At 28.6% G+C, this 17,122-nt stretch overlaps 1 long non-coding RNA gene across 1 annotated transcript in view; it reads right to left on the reverse strand.

Annotated features, from left to right (window-relative positions):
- Window positions 1–9,080: 9,080 nt before the first annotated feature.
- The window catches only part of LOC136090750 (uncharacterized), a 40,420-nt gene continuing 32,378 nt past the window's right edge, over window positions 9,081–17,122 (reverse strand). Inside the window, exon 3 of the long non-coding RNA XR_010643691.1 lies at window positions 9,081–9,298. This is a non-coding gene — a long non-coding RNA (uncharacterized LOC136090750). The remainder of the gene's footprint in view (window positions 9,299–17,122) is intronic.

Raw genomic sequence — 17,122 nt, forward strand, 5'->3', positions numbered from 1 at the left:
ATTATGTAAAAGAAAATGCAGAGCTTATTACACAATAATATATTTCCTTTAAGAACATTAATTTGAAACCAACGATCTTTAATTTCTTTGTTATCAAACATAAGTAAAAATGCACAATGATTGATGATAAAGTGGCTACTATAGTTTTGTCTTTAAGTAAACTCTTTCAAGTATGTAGCATTTGTGAACTGACCCTTTTAAATATGAGTAATGTAAATGTTGCTTTTTCAAAAATTTATTTTACAGTTTCCATTGAGCTCGGATTGAGCACATTATATGCATGGATTTGGTGCTCTGAAAGCGTCCTTCATATAAGTTATAGAATTGAATTAGGAAAGTAGAAAGTTACAGAAGAGGATGATAAAGAAGTTGTTATAAAAAAAGATTATTGTTCAACAAAAGATGAAAGATAACTTAGGTTTAATTGTAGATGAAACAAAAAGTAGCGATTCAGGTACAACAAATGATGGAAACAATGCACAAAAAGTTTCGAAACTAAAAGTTGTCTGCTGAAACTTTTGGCTGACAACAAATTAACGCTAATGAACTTGAAAAATATACCAAAGAAACAGCAGAGCTCTTCTTTTCTCTGCACCCATGGTTTCCAATGCCTCAAATTGTACATAAAAGTCGACTTCATAGTTCCCATGTCGTAAGAGATAAATCAGTAACAGAAGGTCTTTTTCCTGAGGATGCTCAGGAATGTTAAACTAAAGACGTTAAAAATTTTAGAGAACACTATAAGAGAAAATACTCAAGAAAAGTCACAAATGAAGATGTTATGCGAAGTTTATTGTGCGGTTCAAACCCAATTATTATCTTTCGAAGAAGGAATTCGAGATGCATTAAAGAACTTGAACTTTACAAAGACTGTATTAAACCTTAGTTGTAACTTTTTTTAAATTTAACTTTTGAATATTCTTAGACTGATTTCTGATAAAATATCTAGAAAATAAATATTCTTTTGTTTATAATAAGGCGTCTAACACGTAACCATCATTTTAATTAAATAATGCGTCGAATCTGGGAAAAACTGTTTCTAAAAACAACTATAAGTTAAACCAAAATCCCTAACGCTCTATACACCCTTTTATATTAGGGTGTTTAAGGTGCCTGCATTTGCAAAAAAAAAATTATTTTCTTTTAAAAAAGATCTTCACAATGACTAGAGCCAGTGATAAAAAGTTCAATTTTACAACTTTAAAAATAAAGGAGTTTTGATTTTATGTCCATTTTATGTCGATCTTAGCCCCTGTATACTGTATTAAAATAAAAGATAATAAAAAATTGTCGCATATTAGACTATAAACAAAGGTCTTACACAATTCCTACAGGTATCAAAAGGAATAACTATAAACATACCACACCTTTGTTTAGAACTAAGGGTAAAAAGCTTGAAAGAAGAAAAACTGCCAACCTAAATATTCATGATTTTGTTTTAAAAGTATTTTTAAAGTACTCCTTTAGACGTACACCTATTCAGCCTTCTCTAAATTTAGATTAAAAAGCAACTTCTTCCGAGTTCGTAGATTCACATGGAACATATAAACTAGTTCTTTAAAACATCATTTATTATTTTTTTTTTGAAAAACTTGAGTGTTTAACGTTTTATAATTAACAAGTTGGTATACAGGAACAGAACAGAGTTTAAAACAACCTCTAATCTAGCTTAGAACTTACTCTTTGCTTACTTTAAGCACTTCCCCGATTGTCTGGTACAAATGCATGTAAAACTAGTATTGAGTACGCTTCATGGAGCAGGGACATTACAAATCTTATCTAATTTACAATTTAGCTTTAAAAGCAATATCATCTAGTAGCAAACATACTACAAAACAATGTAGCATTATAAACTATTAGAAAAATTGAAGTCTTTATTGCCAAATATTTGTTTTGATATGGCAAATTAGTCTATTAATGGCAACTTCATTGCGTTACACACCTTAATGGAGAAAAAGGGTAAAGAGGTAGAAAAATGCACTTATCCAAAATCACAAGTTTTTTAGATATAGCTGTTAAATTGAACAAAATAACGGTTATTGTATTCTATAATTGCTTAAAAAAAATTAAAAATAAACATTTAACAACAACTGCTTATAAATAATATTTAATAAAAGAACAAAACTTATTAAAATTATACTTATCATGGTGTCACATAGATATCACATTATATATACTATGTTATTATAAAAAAAAATTTTTTTATGCATAATGCTTATTATAAATTTTCACATAGTGTTTAATGCTTTAAAGATGATGTTTTATTAGAGTTTTTCAAACTAGCTTACATGCTTCTTGTAAATATACTCTTAAGAGTTTTTGTTTTCATATTTTGTTTTGATCTTTATTTTTAAGAGACTGATATTTTTTTTATAAGAAAAGTTAAATGCACTTTTATAAAGTTAATTTTATTGAAGAATATTTTTTTCATAACTTTAAAAGGTATACAATATATATATATATATATATATATATATATATATATATATATATATATATATATATATATATATATATATATATATATACATATATAAATATATATATATATATATATATATATATATGTGTATATATGTATATATGTATATATGTATATATATATATACTACATACATATATATATATATATATATATATATATATATATATATATATATATATATATATATATTAGGGATATGACTTTTTAATTTTTTTTCAAATAAAATGTTTCCTGTATCATAAATCGATGAACTTTTACCTAAAATCATGAAAAAAGGCCCAAATAGCTTTCTGCAACAAAAAAAGGTCACCCCCAAAATAAAAATTCGATTTACCATTTTTATACATTCATTTTTGACCGACGTTTTAATCTTAAGCTTAATTCTCAGCTTAATTCTATTTATTTCATTATTTTGTTACGAATTTATAAATATAACGCCACACGTTACCATGGCAACGAAACGGCCGTGTGCCGGCAAATACTTGGAATTGTTATGTGATGACGTCATTGTGTTACCACGGTGATATAGACGACTGTAACAGACTGTAGAAGATTATAGAACTTAGTAGAACATTCTGGAAGCTCTAAATAATTATATAAGCGAGCTGCTGTCAGAGCTCAGTGTTGATAATGTGAATAGTTCTATGAAGTACTCTGCGTGTAACTGAGCTAATAAGGAACTACTGTAGCGAACTAAAGACGCTGTAAGTGTACGAAGTATAAGTAGTTGTAGCATTATCGTTAGGATACGGACTGGATTATCGAACTGTTATCAACATTGACTGGATTATCGAACTATAATTGGATTACTATACAGTTAAAGTATTTTATTAATTAAACGACTTTATTAAACGGATATTTACGCTCAGCTATCCGTAAAGTCGTAACAATATTATATGATGTCTCACAAGAAAAGTCATACCACAGTAACAAAGAACAAGAAGACTTGGACTAAAAACTTGGTGAGATTTCAAGAGTCACACAGAAGAAGAGGAAGCGTGGCTGTAGAAGAACATTCACTCGATGAAAAATCCAGAATACCACTTCAATTGCAGATCGTAGGAAGATACCAGTTTCTCGGAGCATATGTTAAAGGAAGAAAAGAACGAATAGACCAAATTTCTAAGGAAATTACAAAATTGTGGGACAATAAACTGAATTTTCCACGTGTGTCTGATCAAGTGATAAGAGCAAAGCTTATGAAGGTGCTGAAGGTCTATGATGAATGTGTCAAGCGTGGAAAATATGATGTTCTCAATGCATTATTTGACATCACGAAAGTGAATGGCCAGTGGTTATCCTCGGAAGATAAACGTCTATACCACCTACAAAAAGAAAGTAAAGGACAGGTGGGGTACTCAACAGGACAAGTGGCAAGTAAAGAAACCATTCACCCTTCCAAGAGAAGGAAAGTCCAGTCTGGAACAGCAATACCTTCCACATCACAAGTCCTGTCTACCACAGACAGTGGTACTGAATCTGAAAACTGCAAAAGTAAGAGTGAAGATGATGAAGACGACGACGGTGATAAAGACGATGATGAGGACACTCAGAAAAAAACTAGAAAGCACTACAAAAGTAAATTTGCTGTAAGTATGGTTACATCAAGTGGAGCTTCCACAAAGAAAGCTGCTAAAATATGCAATGTATTATCACAACAAGGTATTGATATTCCAACTCCAAGTCAATCAGCAATTTACAAGTCCATATTCAAAGAGGCAGGTATATTAAAAAAAGAAATGATACAACAACTTAAAATGGAACAGTGGTCCTTACACTTTGACGGCAAACGAATAGATGATAAGGAATATCAGGTAGTTGTACTTCAGAATGAAAGAACTGACGTGAAACTTGATGCACTGCGTTTAAAAGATGGCAAAGCTGAAACTGTTGCTGAAAAAATTGCCAAACTTATTGATGAATACAATTTGTGGAATTCAATTAAGATGATCATTACTGATACAACAAACGTCAATACTGGGAAGAGAAATGGAGTTGTTGTGAAGTTGCAACGTATGTTTAAATTAAAGGGTGTCACAATACCACAATTTATCGGTTGTCAGCATCACGTACTAGACAGGATTCTCCGTCTGGTGATGGACGAAGAACTTGGGGGTGATACCAAATCTCCAAACATTGAATACCCATTTGTGTCTGAACTGTTGAATAAGTATGATGAACTGAAGGATAAGTTTGTGAATGGAACTGTAGAAACTCTTGATAAATCAGGGTGGAGAGACGATATGAAGTTTTTGTACCATTTAACAAGAGTGTTTAGGTTCTATGAAGAACAAAGAAACTTCCCTCTGATTCACTTTCAGAACATTCCTAATATGAGCAATGCCAGATGGAACTCAAGAGCCATTCTCGCCATTCTGGCGTTCATTCTTATGCCTGAAGCGAGAAAGAATTTGGAGAAGGTTTGCAGGTTCATTTCATATGAGTGGGCAGAACATTGGTTTAGTAGTCAAAAGTACAATGACAATGACTTCAAGAATTTATCTGATGTATTGAAGCCTTACAAAAAGGCATTGCAGTCATTCAAAAATCACTGGAAGAAAGAGCCATCCGTCATCGACATACCACGAAGTAATCAGATAGCTGAACGTGCAATCAAGGTGATGCAAGACCTGTATGCTTCCTGCAGAAAGAAAGACAAACTGCAACTTCGATTCATTCTAAGTAATAAGCGCTAGACTCTTTATGAGACGTGAGCATCATGTGACCCATATACTAAACACAGTAGGCCTATAGACACAGACAGTTATGTAAATTGTTGTACTAGACGCTTTGATACTGTTAATTTTGTAATACTTGTATAATTATATATCACATAATGTTTTTTGTTATATCACAGTACATGTTGCATAAATAAATAAAATAACAACAGGAGTATGACTCTTACAACATCTTCAGCCTTTAATATTCATTTACTGTACAAAAGTGTACCTATTGAAAATTCGATTTTTTGGTTTTGGGGTGACCTTTTTTCAAAATATGTCAAAATGAAACATCTATTCGTTCTTTTTACATAAAAGTTCATTGAATTACGATACAGGCCTAGTAGGTTGCAAAAAAGTCATATCCCTAATATATATATATATATATATATATATATATATATATATATATATATATATATATATATATATATATCTGTATATATGTATATATATATATATACTGTATATATATATATATATATATATATATATGTATATATATATATATATATATATATATATATATATAAATATATATTTTTGCCAGCAAGATTTTACTCATTTTAAAAATTGACAATATTTTTAGATTACTGGTTTTCAAAAGTATTAACGGTGGTTGGTTGCTTAACTACTTTTATTGCTTTTGTATTGAGCGTGCTAAATTCCTGTGGTAGTGTAAAGAATCGCAAACTTTCTGGTTACATGCTCCAAATTACAGGTAACGCCAAATAAAAAAATTTAGTGCAAAATGCAATAATTTTTGTATTTAGAAATGTTTATCTTTATTTAACTGCTTATTTTTTTTGCCTTGAGTAGTTTGTCAGTTGTTTCTCGGCAGCTAATAAAGTAAAAAAAATTTGACTACTTTATTACATATCGGGAACGCGCTTGTTCAACTTGGGTTTTAGCAAAAATATGAAAAAATAAAATCTATTTATAAATTTAAAAGAAGTATAAAAAAACACATAAGATAAACATGAAGTTTGAATTGTATTTACAGCTGGTAAAGCTGTTCCTTGTGAAACTCTTTTAATAAAGCAGTGGCGCCTTAAATATTCTCAATCTTAACATTTATTTAGTTTTACAGTTTTTGTATAAAACAAAAACGTGGACTGTCTTCGAAAAATTTGAAAACTAATTTTGAAGAAATACACCATAAGTATCCTAAGAGATATTCCAGTTACAACTTTGTTGTACTAAACTTTTATTCAAAACTGAATATTTAGGCAATTCAAAATTGCGGGCCACTTTTGTGAAAAAGTTTTCTAATCATTGTTGCCAAACAAAATGTTTCAATTGATTAGTTTAAAATTCAATCAAAGCGGTGTTTATTACGCACCTATGTTGATTTATCTTGATTTTTTTTTTTTTTTCGAAATAGATCAACTAAAAAAACAATGTAATTAACTTTTAAGTTAATTACATTGTTTTTTTACACACATTTAAAAATGTGTGTACAAATTGTATACATTTTAATATGCAAACAAACTTACTGCATGTAAGTTTTATATATTTTATTTTTAAATTATTAAACTATATTATATCGTAATGTATTATATAAAATATATTTTCTTACTATATTATATAGTTTATATTACCTATAATAAAAAAACAAACAAATTTAAACTAAATGCAAACAAATTACATAGTACATAAACTGTAACACACTATATAAAATGTATTATAATAAACTTATATACAGTTTGTATATAAATGTTTTATGTAACAGTTTATTATTTACTGAACTTATTAATTTTGTAGCCTAATACATGCATTATAATCATTTAAAATTTTTTTTCAGCTATATACATGAATATAAACGTATTGTACATCTAGAAATTAAGACAAAAGTAGTGTTAGGTGAACTGTTTTTTTTTATTCGGACAAAATATTGAATACTCAAATAAAAACAACTTTAAAATAAAATAAGACTAATTTAAAAATTAAATTAAAAAATAATAAATTACATCACGCTCAGTTTTTTCATAAAAAGAGTTTTGAAAATTTTAACTATCACGCTTTAACGCTTTAAACAGTTGGATAAATTTGGTAAAATGAATCTCAGTTTTTTACTTACTAAAACATCTTTTCTTGTTGTTATCATTTTGAATTGAAAATTTAATTATCTTTATAATTATTTCACTCAATCAAAAATGTTCAAATTTTAACTGCTAAGTAAAACTTTTAATATATTGTTGCTACTCGGAAAAATTCTTTGTATGTATATATATATATATATGCAAACAACTAGTTGCCTCCAATACATCTCAAAAAAAGCTTCTTGTGGGGTTATAAAATTTCCAAACAAATTCTTCTAAAATTGGAAAGGTACAATTTGAAAATATTTAAAATGGCGCAACAAATATTACTAGCACAAATTGAAAAAGTTATTTTAGGCTCATGCTTAGATTTATGGTTACGAACGATAGAAGAAAATCAAAAAAACTTACATTTTTATATGCTATTTTTTATTTGCCACATGTTTGCAATTATATTAACTTTAATATAAAGAAAATTTTTTAAGCTTTAGTTTGCATAGGGAAGCGTGGGGAGAAGTGGGACGAGGGAAAAGTGGGACGAGAGAGAAGCGGGACAGCCTATAATTTCTAATTTGGAGTGGTGCCTAAATACTGTTTATTAATTTAAACAATTATATTTTGTCCCATCTATTTTGCAGAATTTGCTTTGTTTTCTTGCATGATCCCTAATTTTGAAATGTGCCTTTACAAAGTGTTTACATTGGTGTGAAGTGGGACAGGACAAAAAATATTTTTTCTCCGCTTCTTCCCGTTGCCATTTGTTTATTTCGATTAGTGAAAGCTCTAGAACATTTTTATATCTATTAGGGTATTATATGATTTTTTAAGTTCTTATTTAATATTTGTGTTAAAATGTTATTTTAAATTTATTTATACCACTTCTGCTCACACTTGTCCTACTTTACCCCAATGGCACGGTTTCTCTAATAGCAAAAATTTTTAAACTTTGTTATAATTTGCTGGAAACCTATGGGGATTGAATCGGTGCCTAAAAAGAAGGTTTATTTGTAAAAACTTTTTTGGTTCAGTCTATACATCAAATAAAAAAAATATTGCAACTACCCAAAAAAATTTTACGTGTCCCACTTCTCCCCACTCTCCCCTACATTCAAAATAATAATATTATTGTAAGTAATTTAAAAAACTCCTTTTTTTTTTTTTTGCATTAATTAAAGTATTTTTATTACTTTCCAAATGAAATGCAATATTGTCGAAATTAAATACATTACAAATGAAATTAAATGCAATATTGTTGTAAGATACTGATACTATATCCGAATTGAATGATTAAATTTTGGAATTGATTTTATAACCATCTGCAAATGGTTTTCAATTTTTCACAATGTTAAATATTTAACTGTATATATACTCTTGCTCTTTCCACCAACAAACGCTTAAATTATATATATATATATATATATATATATATATATATATTTATATATATATATATATATATATATATATATATATATATATATATATATATGTACGTATATATATACAGTATACACGACTATACCAAAGACGATGTACAAATAACTTAACTACAACTACAAGCTTAAACTTGTCAACTTTTTTTGACGATATCAAAATTCCAGGAAACTTCGCAGAAAAATCCAGGGATTATGGGGTGAACAATTTGTACGAAATCCCGGGATTGCCATCCCTAGTGACGCTTGAAGGTCAGGTGTTTCCCAACCGGCCATATTCGTCTTTCTGCATAAGTTTAATATCGAATTCAGTAAGCAACATTTTAGTGGAGACATTTCACAACGAACGTTTATTTACTACCATTGGTAACAGTGATACAGAAAGAATACAAGCATAAACTAGCTTGGAATCATGTGATTTTTTATTTTAAAATACAATTTTGACTTTAAATATTAAAAGTCAAAAAATTGGTTCATATTCCGATTTAGTTCTACAGAATTGCATAATCGCACATATGAACGATATTATTACTGAACACCATCCCAAAAGGCTAAGCGAATCGAATATGAAATATTTGTTTCTCGAATACACAACTAATGCTGCGGTCAAACATATAGCTGAAACAAAACAAAAAAACATTAAACATATTTTAAAATTTTAACTTTAGAAGCAAGCATTAGTATTATTTTTTTTGACTATTAATAAAAACACTTTTTGATAAATAATTTTTTGAAAGTTTTTCAAAAAAAAAAAAAAGCAATCAAAAAGAATGAAAAACTACTCCTATTTTCATTCTTAATTCTGAGACTGTAGAGATTTTTTAGTAAAGTATAAAAAATTAGTGATTCTTTAAAATTACTGCAATGTATGATGAATAAATAATTGAAACAATTATTTTAGATCTTTTGCCGTTTTTTAATTTTTTTTCGTTGTTTTGTATTGCTTTAATAAGATTGTTACAAACTTGTTTGGATGTCTTCTTTAAATAATATCTAATTTTTGCTTAAGACTATATATAGATTTCATTTAAACGTTTAGTAATTTTTTACCTATGTAAGACCAAATAAATTTAAATGGTTTCACATATGGTTATTGAGTAGTGCAGGCAATAAATCTTATTTGATTTGTTTTTTACGAATGTTTTTACTATACTAGCGGTGCAAACAGGCGCCACATCCTGTTTAAGTTATTACCATTTTTTTCAATCAATCAGCATGTCTACTCAATATATCCCACTTTAAAGTGACATTATTATGATATGAAAAGCTTGTCATGCTTCAATAACATTAATTCCATCCACCTGATCTATTTACTTCGTAAAACTCAAAACGAGATAAAGATTTCCGGTTATAACTGTTAGAAGTGTAACAAAACTCCTTACTACCTTGATAGTAGTAAGGAGAGGAGTTCTAGAATTAAAGTTCACATAAAAGTAATGTTATAAAGGCATTACAAGAAAGAATTATAGTGGTAAAAAATAAAAAAACTATTAACGACATAGTTATTGATTTAAATGAAAAAATTGGACAAAAACTTTTATAATATAAAAGTTTTGTAAAAGGATAACTCAATGATTTATTTTAAATATATATTTACAGAGATATAAATTATTATTTGTCAGGACTATTATCTCCCCTTTGTAAATTGCTCAGTGTTTGATGGTATGCACAAAGGTATTAAACGATAATGATAGAAATTTTACTACTATAAACTAACCAATGATAGTTGTATAATTTTTGTTTATGACAGTGATGCGATAAAAACATACAAGTTTAAACTTTTTGTTACATATAATATCAGGGCCAGCGAGAGCCGTCACACCGTCTGGGACAGTAACCCTGAGTAGCGCCTTTTATTATCAAAAATTCTCTATATTTTAGATAAAAGACCTTATTTTTATTCGGGTAATCTCTTTTCATTTGATCCCCCTTTGATATTTGCCACCTGGACAAACTGTTCTTATTGCCATCCCTCTCGGCGGCGTGGTATAACACCGTAAAACTAGTAATCTATATTTTTTTTTTGTTTGGTGTATTATTTTTAACTCAAAATATATTTTAAATACTTTAATAATTTTCTGAACTATTACCTCTTTCTAGTAAATCACTCAATGTAAGATGGAGGATAAGACTAAAATTTTGTCAACTTGTATTTTAAATCTAAACAAAAAAGCTACATATGCTCATTGTAAAACTTATAAGCTTAATTTAGCTATTTGTGCGTCATCCAAAGTAAAATATGTGAAGTATCTGTTGACACACATGAAAGGGGTATCATAGTTTTTAAACTTTTACCTACCAGACAACAAAAGTTAGAGGATCATATTGAAAGCACTGTTTCGTTAGTTTTTAAAAAAACTGTTAAAAGGTGTTTCCAGAACACGTCGGGTGGAAAAAGTAAATAGTTTAAATACTTTTCAAGTATACTAATGGTTTAAAATTTACTTTTCTTTTGCAAAATGGATTATTAAGATTACATCTCAAAATATATCTTTATTTAATAATGCATTTTAAATTATAATATAAAAATATTTTGTTTTAGTTTGTAATATTTTATAATATATTTGTTACAATATAATTATAAACCTTGCGATGTATAAGTTTAATTTAATATTGTTATTGTGTAAATATAATTTTTAACGATAACTATGTAAATTATGTGTAATAAATACATAATTCTACATTGTGTAATATGAGCTAATAGGTCGAATTTTGCAATCCTTCTTATCCACTCCTAATAGGAAGGAAAGAGAGGCAAGAGTTGCTTGTGAATAAATCAGATGTACCCAAATAATTTCCTCAATTTGCCCATGTTAGAAACAAAGAAGTGTGGTGTAATTAGTATGGTTATTTGTCCAACATATCATAAATACTTTATCTTTAATTAAAAATGCATTCATTATTATTTAACTATTTTTTTCAGGTTTATGCATTTTTTACTTTTTACTTATGTTATTGAGTTCTATTTTTGCTATTTCATTTGATCTACATAAACTAGTATTGACTCTTGTATATTTTAATTAAAAATATTATACAATTTATAATAGTTAACAAAATTTTTTTTTTTTTTATTGAGTTGTTTTTATCATTTAGATTGACCACAGGGTTCTACTAAATATTACTAAATACTTAAATTAGGATATAATTTAAAAATGTCAAGTCTTTTAAAATATAAAATTCAATTAATAAGTAGTAAAATTCATTTAAAGGGCGTATTGTCACTATAAAAGCCCACAATGGAAAACCAATATTTTGATCTAAGACTATTACCATTACTCTACCTCCATGGTTTACTTTCACTTTGGATTATATTAATTATTAATTAAATCCAAATTAAGTAACAAGCCTAGGTAAAATAAATCAAGCCATGACTTGAGAAAAAAAGAAAAAGAAAACCTATAGCAGAGTATGGTTGTTACCTTGTACAAAATCTCATTACTCGAAAAAAAAGAAAAAAAAATAGGTATAGTTACACAAAATAGCAACGAAATACTAATAAATATAAAAACAGTTTTTAATTTTGTATAAAATGTATAATATGTTTAATGAAAATCTAATAAAATGGAATAATCTACTACTATGGTAGGTTATTCTATCCGCCTGATTTACTCCATCTCACTGCGTATAAATTGCATTTATTTTATTTATGCGAATAAAAAAATTGTAAACGACTCTTAAATTATTATTACCTATACAACATAAACACAGAAGCATAACAAAAATTTTTAAAATTAGTTTCATTTTGAATTTTTACACATTAGAATAATATACTACTATAGTAGATAATTCCATTCACCCACATATACCCATCCCGGTGCGTATGATAAACATTTGTTTGATTCATGTAAATAAAAAAATTTGTAAACGCCTTTTAAATGACCATTATCAACAAAACTAGATATCATAACTACAGGTAACAGGTATCACAGTTGAATTATATTGATATCAATTTCTAATAAAAAATTTGAGTTGCATATTTTAATAAAACACTCAGATCAATATGATGTAATTATATCATCAATACTTTCTCATGGTTTGTTATCATGTAATGACTTAGTATCTGTCATATTAATTCAAAAGTTAATAGTAATACAGAATAAATTGCAATTAACTAATAGTTATTTGGATCTAATTTTATTAGTTGTAACCTTAGAGGACGATTAAAGGTTCAGGTAATATGTTTAAATAAACAGTAATCTTTAACTACTGCATAACATTTTCGAGGCACTGCCTCGATCAAGAGTGGATTCTATCTCTAAAGATTAACTTTTGTTTATTTCTTTACTTTACTCACGCCCGATTACTCGAATGGAACAGTAACTTTAATGACATGTTATATTTAACCAACTCATTGTGGTGATAGTTAAAATAATTCTCATACCTCTCTCAACAACGCCTCCTACTACCTACCAATTGCATCGTATTGTAAACTAAGTATTGGTGAATCACAAACGGAAATAGACTCATGAAAACGGAACAATAACCGTCTTACTAAGCATTAAATATTTCAACCAACCAAATGCAGCCTTCGTACCAGTGATGGTCAAGTAATATGTAAAGGATGTTTAACAGTACATTGGATAAAATTATCTTCGAAAATATTAAAAAGTAAGTCGCCAAACCCTTACCGTACCATGGTACCTTGAAAACGGCTGCTGGAACGCCATTTCGTATCCTTGGGAAGACCTTGTACCCCATCAATATAAGAGGTAATAATTTCAACATGAACTGCTAATTTCAAAAATTTTAACCCATCCAGCAACTTTAAGATATGACTTTACGAGTCGAATTAAGGTTTGGTTGAGAGTGGAAATCATTCAGTTTTATTTAAAAATACCTATGATCATGAAACTTATTAACAATAAATTTTACACAGAAGAAATTATTGATGATAAGACGTTCTGCCATAAGGCAAGAAATAATTAATTTGATGATAAGTGGGCAGCTAAACCTAAAACTCTGTTAAAAGATTATTTTATTAACAACTAGCCCAAATGTTTTGACTCCAATAGGAACACACAACAACAGAATATAATGCTAATAACCAATACACATAAAAGTATACTACTCCAGCCGCTGCCCAACATCCGCTCTGAATACCTTATCGTTATGACCACAGTGTGTGCTATAAAAGAAATGAAAGCAGTATCAAAATGTAAAACTATACTGACCGTAGTACACACTGAGGAAACTGACGAGGATTGTGTCCTTTTACCAGAGACAAATTATTCTGAAGGACAAGGTGTCCATGATTTTCTACCATAACCAAACGCATAACTAAGCAATTTAAGAATTCGTGGGCATTAAATGTCCTGCTGAATAAATGAACTTATTAAAACCAAAGACTAACGCCACAGCATTGAGTTCAGAAGAACGTCTCCAATTACTTTTTTTTACTAAAGCATAACAAAGATTTGTTTTGTCAAAGTTTATACAAAATAAAACACACTGATGTAATACACCATTATTTTGACAATGACGATGTACGGCCAATTAGATAATGAGCTTATCGTCTGGCAGAATCTTGAACGAAATTACTGGTCAAATATAATAAGATGATGCTAACAAATGATGTCATTTAATCAAGTGTAAGTCCCTGGTCAAGTCCGGTAGTAATGGTACCATAGAAAAGCAAAACTTTCAGAGTATGTATTGATTACCGTATGCTAAATGATGTTAAAAAAAGGGATAATTATTTACTGCCTTGAAGTGAGAAAAGCCTGGTTATGTTACATGATGCAAAGTATCTTCTTCATTGGATCTATTAAGCAGATAATATTAGGTGAAAGTTGATAACAAATCTAAAAATAAAACTGCGTTTATCTTATACACAAGACAATATGAATTTAAATTCTTTCCATTTGGAAGGACTTTAAACTGATATAATGCACCAGCAACGTTTCAACGAATGATGAAGTGCGTACTATGTACTACAAACTACGTGACTATTTATTTAACAACTGCATGCCATAGTTAGATGATTTTTTAATATACTCAAGACGTATAAAAAACTCCTAAAACATACACAAATAATATTCAATGCTATAAAACAAGCCAAATTTAAATAAATATACTGAAATGTACCTTTTGCGGAGATGAAATAAAGTTTTTGGGATTATATTATAACTCGGTAGGTATTAAACCAGATCCAGAAAGTATTAAGGTAGCAAAAGATTATTCTGTGCCCAAAATTATACGAGAAGTTTTAGCATTTATTAAACAATGTAGCTATCACAAAAGTTTTATCAAAGAATTTGCAAACATTGCTTTGCCAAAGTAATACAAGAAGTTTTAGCATTTAATAAACTGTGTAGCTATCACAGAAGATTCATCAAAGAATTTGAAAATATTGTTTTGCCGTTGAATGGTTTGTTGATGAAAGATGCAGAATTTAGTTAGCATATTGAACAACAGAACAGTGTCAACAAACTTAACCAATATCTTACGACGTCACCCATTTTAGCTTTCCCTGACTTTGAGAAACCTTTTATTATATATTCAGATACAAGTGATGAAGCGTTAGGTTAGGATAACTCTGAAAAAATTATCCTCAACGGTGGAAAAATATTACAAACAAAGAATTTAAATACTCCACAACCGAGCGCAAAACGTTAGCTGTTGTTGTCGCAGTACAGAAATGTAGACCTTATGTACAAGTGCAAAGATATAAAAATGCAACAGACCATAGTTTATTATAATGATTAAAGTCTATCAAAGATGCAAGGGAACGCCGACATATAATCAAGATGCAGTTAGAATTTATTTGAACAATAACCATACCAGGTAAACCAATTAAACAAATTGTAAAGGAAGATTATGACGATCCCTGTTACTCCCACCTAGTGTCATTTCAATCAAAAGGAGAATTGCTTGAGGACTTAAAGAAATTAAAGAAGGTTTCAGCAATGGAGGGAATATTACTTAAATGAGAATGGGTTGATATTTCATATTGTTGTCAAAGATCCTCAACCAGTTCGTAATACCTAAATCTCTAAGATCAGAATAAATAACATGTGCTCACGATGAATCGTGTAAACGTAATTTCGGAGAAAGAAAAAACCTACAAAAAAAATAAGATTTAATTACTTTTAGATTTGTAGGTATCGTGATATGCAAACTTGGGTAAAATAATGCACAAACTGTGCTTAACAAAAACGTAATCCTGTTTCTAGTAAAGCACCCTTATTACCAAATCCCGTAAAGAGCCTTTGAGATTTTAATGCAGCCAATTGTTTGAGATCATTTCCTCTTTCGTTAAAGGGAACCCATTAAATAGTTGTCTTTGGTTGCTTTTTCACTATGTGGAGGGTTATGCCGTACCCACTATTAATACAACATCAATTGCTGAACTATTTGTGGACAACATTGTGTTCCGACCTGAAGCAAAAAGACGTTTTTAGACAGATAGAGATAGTAGTTTTAATAACATATTAATAAAATTTGTGTGTGCAATATTAAATGTAAAAAATTATTTCACAACCGTCTATTACCACAAAACATAAGGCTTCTAAAAACGTAATTATAGAGTCCTAGCGTATAACTTTAGAATGTACGTAGCATCTAACCAAAGAGATTGGGAAGTTCACCTTTCTGCAGCAGTATACGCATATAATACCAGTGATCCGCAAGTACAAGAAACACACCTTTTAGATTAATATGCGGCAAAGCTCTTCTACTTACTACTACCAATACTACTCTGCTACCTTGGAACAATCTCTCTAGCAACACTGATTTGCTCATTCAACAATTTCTTTCAGACCTAAGATTAGCAAAAAACTTTACTAAAGAAAATATTTTAAAAACCCAAACCAAAATAAAGATACACTATGATCAATCAACTAAAAAGTATTCATTTCAGTTTGGACAAAAAGTCTGGATTTACTCGGTAGTTACAAAAAAAAGTCTACTGAGGAAACTCACAAGCCCTTGTCATGGTTTATTCAGGTTAGTCGAGAAAACGCCACCTGTGAATTTTAAAGTAGAAAATACGTGCAACATAACTATAGGTGCACATATATTTGAAAATATTGTTTTGCCGTTGAATGGTTTTTTGAAGAAAGATGCAGAATTTAAATGGCATATTGAACAACAGAACAGTGTCAACAAACTTAATCAATATCTTAGACGTCCCCCATTCTAGCTTTCCCTGACTTTGAGAAAGTTTTTATTATATATTCAGATACGAGTGATGAAGCGTTAGGTAGTGTTAAATAAATATATATATATATATATATATATATATATATATATATATATATATATATATATATATATATATATATATAAATATATATACATATATATATATATATATATATATATATATATATATATATATATATATAAATGTATATATATATATATATATATATATATGTATATTTATAAATATATATAAATGTATATATATATATATATATATATATATATATATATATATAT

The sequence above is a fragment of the Hydra vulgaris genome, chromosome 14 (assembly GCF_038396675.1).
Source record: "Hydra vulgaris chromosome 14, alternate assembly HydraT2T_AEP".
NCBI classification, from domain to species: Eukaryota; Metazoa; Cnidaria; class Hydrozoa; order Anthoathecata; family Hydridae; genus Hydra; species Hydra vulgaris.